Genomic DNA, 7,275 nt, shown 5'->3' with positions numbered 1-7,275 from the left:
TTTGTCTTCTGAATGAATGCTTGAACAATGCATATTTTTTATCTTGTTGTTTATGAATGTTAAAATTGTTGGCTCTTGAAAGAATGATGAGCAAAGAGAAATGTTATTGATAATCTAAAAAATCATGAAATTGATTCTTGAAGCAAGAAAAAGTAGTGAAAAAGCAAAAGCTTGAGAAAAAAATGGCGAAAAAAAATAATAATAGAAAGAAAAAGAAAAAGCAAGCAGAAAAAGCCAATAGCCCTTAAAACCAAAAGGCAAGGGTAAAAAGGATCCAAGGCTTTGAGCATCAATGGATAGGAGGGCCCAAGGAAATAAAATCCAGGCCTAAGCAGCTAAATCAAGCTGTCCCTACAAAGCAAAAAGAGTGTGCTTAAGAGCTCTGGACACCTCTAACTAGGGACTTTAGCAAAGCTGAGTCACAATCTGAAAAGGTTCACCCAGTCATATGTATGTGGCATTTATGTATCCGGTGGTAATACTGGAAAACAAAGTGCTTAGGGCCACGGCCAAGACTCATAAAAGTAGCTGTGTTCAAGAATCAATAAACTTAACTAGGAGAATCAATAACACTATCTGAAATTCTAAGTTCCTAGAGATGCCAACCACTCTAAACTTCAAAGGATAAAATGAGATGCCAAAACTGTTCAGAAGCAAAAAGCTACAAGTCCCGCTCATCTAATTAGAATTAATATTCATTGATATTCTGAGCTTTATAGTATATTCTCTTCTTTTTATCCTAATTGATTTTCAGTTGCTTGGGGACAAGCAACAATATAAGTTTGGTGTTGTGATGAGCGGATAATTTATACGCTTTTTAGCATTGTTTTTAGGTAATTTTTAGTAGGATCTAGCTACTTTTAGGGATGTTTTCATTTGTTTTTATGCTAAATTCACATTTCTAGACTTTACTATGAGTTTGTGTGTTTTTCTATAATTTCAGGTATTTTCTGGCTGAAATTGAGGGACCTGAGCAAAACTCTGATAAGAAGGCTGACAAAGGACTGCTGATGCTGTTGGATTCTGACCTCCCTGCACTCGAAATGAATTTTCTGGAGCTACAGAACTTCAAATGGTGCGATCGCAACGGCGTTGGAAAGTAGACATCCAGAACTTTCCAGCAATATATAATAGTCCATACTTTATTCGAGATTAGATAACGCAAACTGGCGCTCAACGCCAGTTCCACGCTGCATTCTGGAGTCAAACGCTAGAAACACGTCACGAACCAGAGTTGAATGCCAAAAATACGTTACAACTTAGCGTTCAACTCCAAGAGAAACCTTTGCACGTGTAAAGTTCAAGCTCAGCCCAAGCACGCACCAAGTGGACCCCGGAAGTGGATTTCTGCATCAATTACTTACTTTTGTAAACCCTAGTAGTTAGTTTAGTATAAATAGAACTTTTAACTAATGTACTAGGTGTCTAGTCTTTTGACCATTCGGTCTTTTGATCACATTTGGGGGCTAGCCATTCGGCCATGCCTGGACCTTCATTACTTATGTATTTTCAACGGTGGAGTTTCTACACACCATAGATTAAGGGTGTGGAGCTCTGCTGTACCTCGAGTTTCAATGCAATTACTACTATTTTCTATTCAATTCGACTTATTCTTATTCTAAGATATTTGTTGCACTTAAACATGATGAATGTGATGATCCGTGACACTCATTATCATTCTCACCTATGAACACGTGACTGACAACCACTTCCGTTCTACCTTAGACCGGGCGCATATCTCTTCGATTCCTTAATCAGAATCTTCGTGGTATAAGCTAGAATTGATGGCGGCATTCATGAGAATCCGGAAAGTCTAAACCTTGTCTATGGTATTCCAAGTAGGATTCAGGGATTGAATGACTGTGACGAGCTTCAAACTCGTGATTGTTGGGCGTGATGACAAACGCAAAAGAATCAAGGGATTCTATTCCAGCATGATCGAGAACCGACAGATGATTAGCCGTGCTGTGACAGAGCATTTGGACCTTTTTCACTGAGAGGATGGAATGTAGCCATTGACAACGGTGATGCCCTACATACAGCTTGCCATGGAAAGGAGTAAGAAGGATTGGATGAAGGTGGTAGGAAAGCAGAGATTCAGAAGGAACATAGCATCTTCATACGCCTATTGAAATTCCCATCAATGATTTATATAAGTATTTCTATCTTTATTTTTTGTTTATTTATTATTATTATTCAAAAACTCCATAACCATATATTATCTGCCTAACTGAGAATTTCAAGATGACCATAGCTTGCTTCATACCAACAATCTCCGTGGGATCGACCCTTACTCACGTAAGGTTTATAATTTGGATGATCCAGTGCACTTGCTGGTTAGTTGTGCGAGGTTGTGAAGAAAGTGCTGAGTTATAAACGCAGATACCAAGTTGAATGTCATTATTAGAGATCATAATTTTGTGCACCACCTTTTTATCAACCCAACCCCGTGAAACTCATAACCAATAATTGAGCACTCGATTGTAATTTCTAGGGAGAACGACTCGGGACTAATACTCTCGGTTATTTTTATTGGGTTGAACTTGTGACAACCAAAATTAAACTTGATTGAAGGTTGTTTGTTGGTTTGGACTATACTTGCAAAGGAATTATTTTGTGAAAATTCTTAACCGACGATATCCTTCTTTCACGGAGCCCTAGCACACTCTGTTCCGTTGATCAAAGAATAATATTCTTTGAATATTTTTGTGAAATTGAGAAAACTATTGGAGAATCAAAAGTTGTACATAGCCTAAAACAAAATGACAGCCTAAAAGACAATTGTTTGCTTGTAAGGAAGATCTCCAGACGGTCAACGAGGTACCTCTCGATCTGCATCTGAAAAGCAGCAAAAATATGTATGGAATTAAAACTAAGAGTTCTAAGCATGGTAATAGTGCGCATAAAGATCATGTATAAGGTCTCAGGAAAGCTAGAGGCAATCCTAGAACTCCAACACTCAGATTAATTTTAAAAATTTATTATAAACCAATAATATAGGAAATCAAACTAAGGGATTCTAGCCCTAGTCTAACTCTGCACCTTCTGTCTCCTCCAAACCTTCGAATCACCGGTAGAATAACCCTCAAGACACCTCCGCCAAAAGAGGGTCTCTCAGATACATACACAAGCAAATCAAACAAAGAAAACACAGGTAGAGGTACAATTACAGTAAGTTGAACAAGTAGCAGATAAGCAGATTTAAGCAGTTAAGCAAACTAAAATAATGCACACTCAAGCAAAACATACAAATGCACATGATGTATGAATATCCTATGACTGATGAGTCTCATCTATTGGTTATATAGTCAATCCGATATGTCTTGGCATCTAACCTTGGACAAACCTTCTGTGCGTGATGCGTGAGCATCTTTTCTCTATTTTTTATTATTTTAGATATTAATTTGTTGAGTTTTATTTTGATTTTAGTGTTTGAAACCTATTTAGATTCTACTTTGAGGTGCATTGTGGTTTTATTTATTTCAGAAAAAATCCGAGCGAGTTTGGTAAGTTCGTTCAGAAGAAAAAGGAAGAAAATTGATGCTGCCAAGCTAGCGCCAAATGCCGCTACCTGGCGTTTGGCACCAAGCATCTTGTAACGCATGCAATCCCTCTATGAAGCTGGCGCCAAACACTATGACCTGGCGTTTAGCACCAGGTGCTTCATAATTCGTGTCCAGAACCACATGCTAGTGGCACTAAACGTCGAGCCTGGTGTTTAGCGCCAAGAAGACGATAAATGCACCATTCGTTTCGGCCTCAGCACGCTAAATGCCGAGTCTGGCATTTAGCGCCAGTAGCACGAATTTGGATTGTACAGAAGGGGCTTCATTAGTTTAGATTTAGTTAATAATTATTTTATTTTATTTTATTTTCATTATCATTTAAAATAAAACACAATCTTTTTGGAATTTTAGGAGTCATTATTTTATTTCATTTTCAAATCAGTTTGGTTAGATATAATAGGGAAAAAGATTTAGTCCTTCGGGCTCTTCTCTTCTCTTTTTTCCTTATTCCACACTTTTACACACTTTTGGAACCCTAGTTTTCTTTGAGCCATGAGCAACTAAACCTCCGTTGTTAAGGTTAGGAGCTCTGTTTATTCTATGGATTAATTCCATTGTCATTCTACTTAATGTACTGATTTGAATTCAAGGATTACTTTCGTTCTTTATCTTAGGAATTAGAGTATATTGGAAGATAACTCTTTTTCTATTTAATTCTTGTTGAATCTTGGAAAAGTTAACTCACTTGAATAACAGCTTGAAAGTAAATCCTCATAACTCTCAAATTGCATGGATTTAACATGATACATGACATATAATCAGCTTATCTTTGAGTAATTAGGGTTTGTGCGGCTGATAAGATAGAATTGGACTTAAACCTTTAATCTAAATTAAGTGACCAAGGAATTGGCAGTTGATTGGGTCAAAGGAGATTAAATCACTAAGGCATTAGGGTTTAGTCAACTAATGTTTGCCATTAATTAAATGTTGCATAATTGAAGTAGTTTGTAAGAATTATTAATCCAGAAAAATAAATATCTCTGAAATCTTAACTATTTCTCATATACTTTTCACACTTAAGCTATTATTTGCTTTCTTAATTCCTAAATTATTGTTTAATGCTAATTGCACTCAAAACACCTCTTATTGCTTGTCTGACAAAGTGAATCACTCAATTAATGTTGCTTGGTCCATCGATCCTCGTGGAATCGACCCTCACTCACCTGAGGTATTACTTAGTACGACCCGGTGTACTCATATATATATATATATATATGCTTGCCCATGGGGGAACTCCAGGAGATAAAGTGTCCACTCACATCTTGTGACAGAGAGTTAATAGAGTATCGGGTATCAACCTAGAGCAAGTGGTGGTAAGACACTACATTCACCCAGGGAAACCCGTGTCTCAGCTCATTCAATTATATAAGTCATATGAATATCTCAAACATAATTCATCAATGTCAACATAATTCTTAAATCATGTCTCATTCATCACTTTTAACATCTCATCAAGTCGATCATACATTTCTCAAGTCTCCTTCGAGATCAAAACTAGCTCCCTCAAGACACTTACTCATATTCTGTAGCCTAAAACCTAGCCGTCAGACCTTCAACAGAGTTTTCAAAGGTTTTGAAAAACTAGAGGAATGATTGATAGTTCAAAAATTATGAATTTTCAACAAAATAGTGGTTTCAGAGGGTCACAAGCTTGCCGGAAAGGTCGAACATTTAAAAATAGAATTTTTAGTGTAAAATAAGACATCATACGTATGCATGGTACTGTGCGTATGCACGCACCAGACAAAATTTCCTTCCCGTGCATACGAACGCACCAGACAACTTTTTCAGCCTGTGCATACGCATCATAGTGTGCGTCTGCACAACTTGCAAAATCTACAGCGTGTGCGTACGCACACCCCCTCATGCATACGCACGAGTCCCCACTTCGCTCTGATCCATGAGTGCGCACGATAGCATACGTACACACGCATACCCAATTTCCTAGTTTTTAGCACTTTCTGCAGAATCCTGTTTTTAGGCCCAAACTTTGAACGCACATAACTTTTTCGTTAAAAATCATTTTTCATCCGTTCTTCAAACATCATAAACTACTTGGACCCAATTTTTATTTAAAACAAGTTTCACCAAATTTGAGGGTCCGAGAGCCAAGTTACAGCGCATCAAAGTTAGTTAAAATTGTGTTTTTACCAAAACTCAACCTCAAGTTTTCCAAACCAAAACCAACCAAATCCTAATCAAATCCATTTCAAGTAACATCATAACTCACCAAGCACCTACCCATTACTCATCAATCATTTAGTTACCAAAAATACCATTCTTTCATTGTTAACTCAATATCACATTCAAATATATACATATATATATATATATATATATTAAAATGATTGACTCTACCTTCTTTTTCTCTAAAAGAATGCAATTTGCAAAAATCGACTCTATCTTGCTTTCCCATCCGACATACGCTTCAGGATCATTCCTTCCTTTAAATGCAAGGATTTACAACCGAGAACCCTGATAAACCACTATTTTATGATTCATATTGTGTTTAATTGTGTGGTTTTATCAAGTCTTTGCCTACTTATTCATATGATTTGCATGTAATTACAATTCCTTCCTAAAAATACTCTATGATTGAAAACATGCTTCTTTGACTTTTATTTTCTTTTATTTAATCCTCTCTTATTACCATTAGATGCCTTGATATGTGTGTTAAGTGATTTCAGGAATTACAGGGCAGGAATGGCTTAAAGGATGGAAAGGAAGCATGCAAAAATGGAAGGAACACAAAGAATTGAGCAGATAACCAGCGAGAAGTCACGCGGTCGCATGGCTGACGCGACCGCGCGAAATGGAAGAAAAAACAGTGACGCGCTCGCGTGCCTGACGCAACCGCGCAGATTGGAAGCTGCATGAATAACACGAATGCGTGGATGACGCGCACGTGTGGTACGAGAAACGCTGAGTGACGCGAACGCGTGGACAATGTGGCCGCGTGACATGCGCGATCTGCAGAATTTCAGAAGTCGCTGGCAGAGTTTTTGGGCCGGATTTCAACCTAGTTTTTGGCCCAAAAACATATATTAGAGCCAGCGAACATGCAGAAATAGAGAACAACATTCATTCCATATAATTTTTAGTTTTTAGATCAGAATTTACTTCTCCCCTAGGTTTTACTCAATGGAACATTCATTAGGATATTGAAGATTTTGGCTTTAGCTTTTGAGAAGAGTCTACCTCCGGTACTAGTCATTATATTCTGTTATTTACTTTTTCATTTATTCTTCCATATTCCTAATTCCTCCAGAGTTGACATTTGATTATTTTCACAAGTTATTAATATAGACTATTTTTATTTTCAATTAATCCCTTTCATTATTATTTATCATGTCTTCTTTTATTTTCCCCATTGATTCTGTGAAGTTTATAATTATGATGAGTAAGTAGTTCCATAACTTGATTGGGAGATGATTGAAAGGAAACCTTGAGTTGAATCACTCAAGAGAAAAATTATAATTGGGTTTATTGTTGGATCACCCTCTAATCATTGACACTAGTCCTTCCCAAGGGAGAGGATTAAGACTTGTGATTAGAAACAGCTTTCCAACTTGCTTGACTTTCCTTTACCTAGTAAGGGATAACTAAGCAGAGCAACTTCCAATTATTAATTAATCTTGAGAGTACTTCAACAAGAATAGGGCTTCCAACTAATCTACTCCCAGTCAAGGCTTTTATTTAAAATTAATTA

This window comes from Arachis duranensis, chromosome 1 (assembly GCF_000817695.3).
Source record: "Arachis duranensis cultivar V14167 chromosome 1, aradu.V14167.gnm2.J7QH, whole genome shotgun sequence".
Classification (NCBI taxonomy): Eukaryota; Viridiplantae; Streptophyta; class Magnoliopsida; order Fabales; family Fabaceae; genus Arachis; species Arachis duranensis.
The sequence above is the reverse complement of the archived record's forward strand: the minus strand, read 5'-3'. Positions refer to the sequence as shown.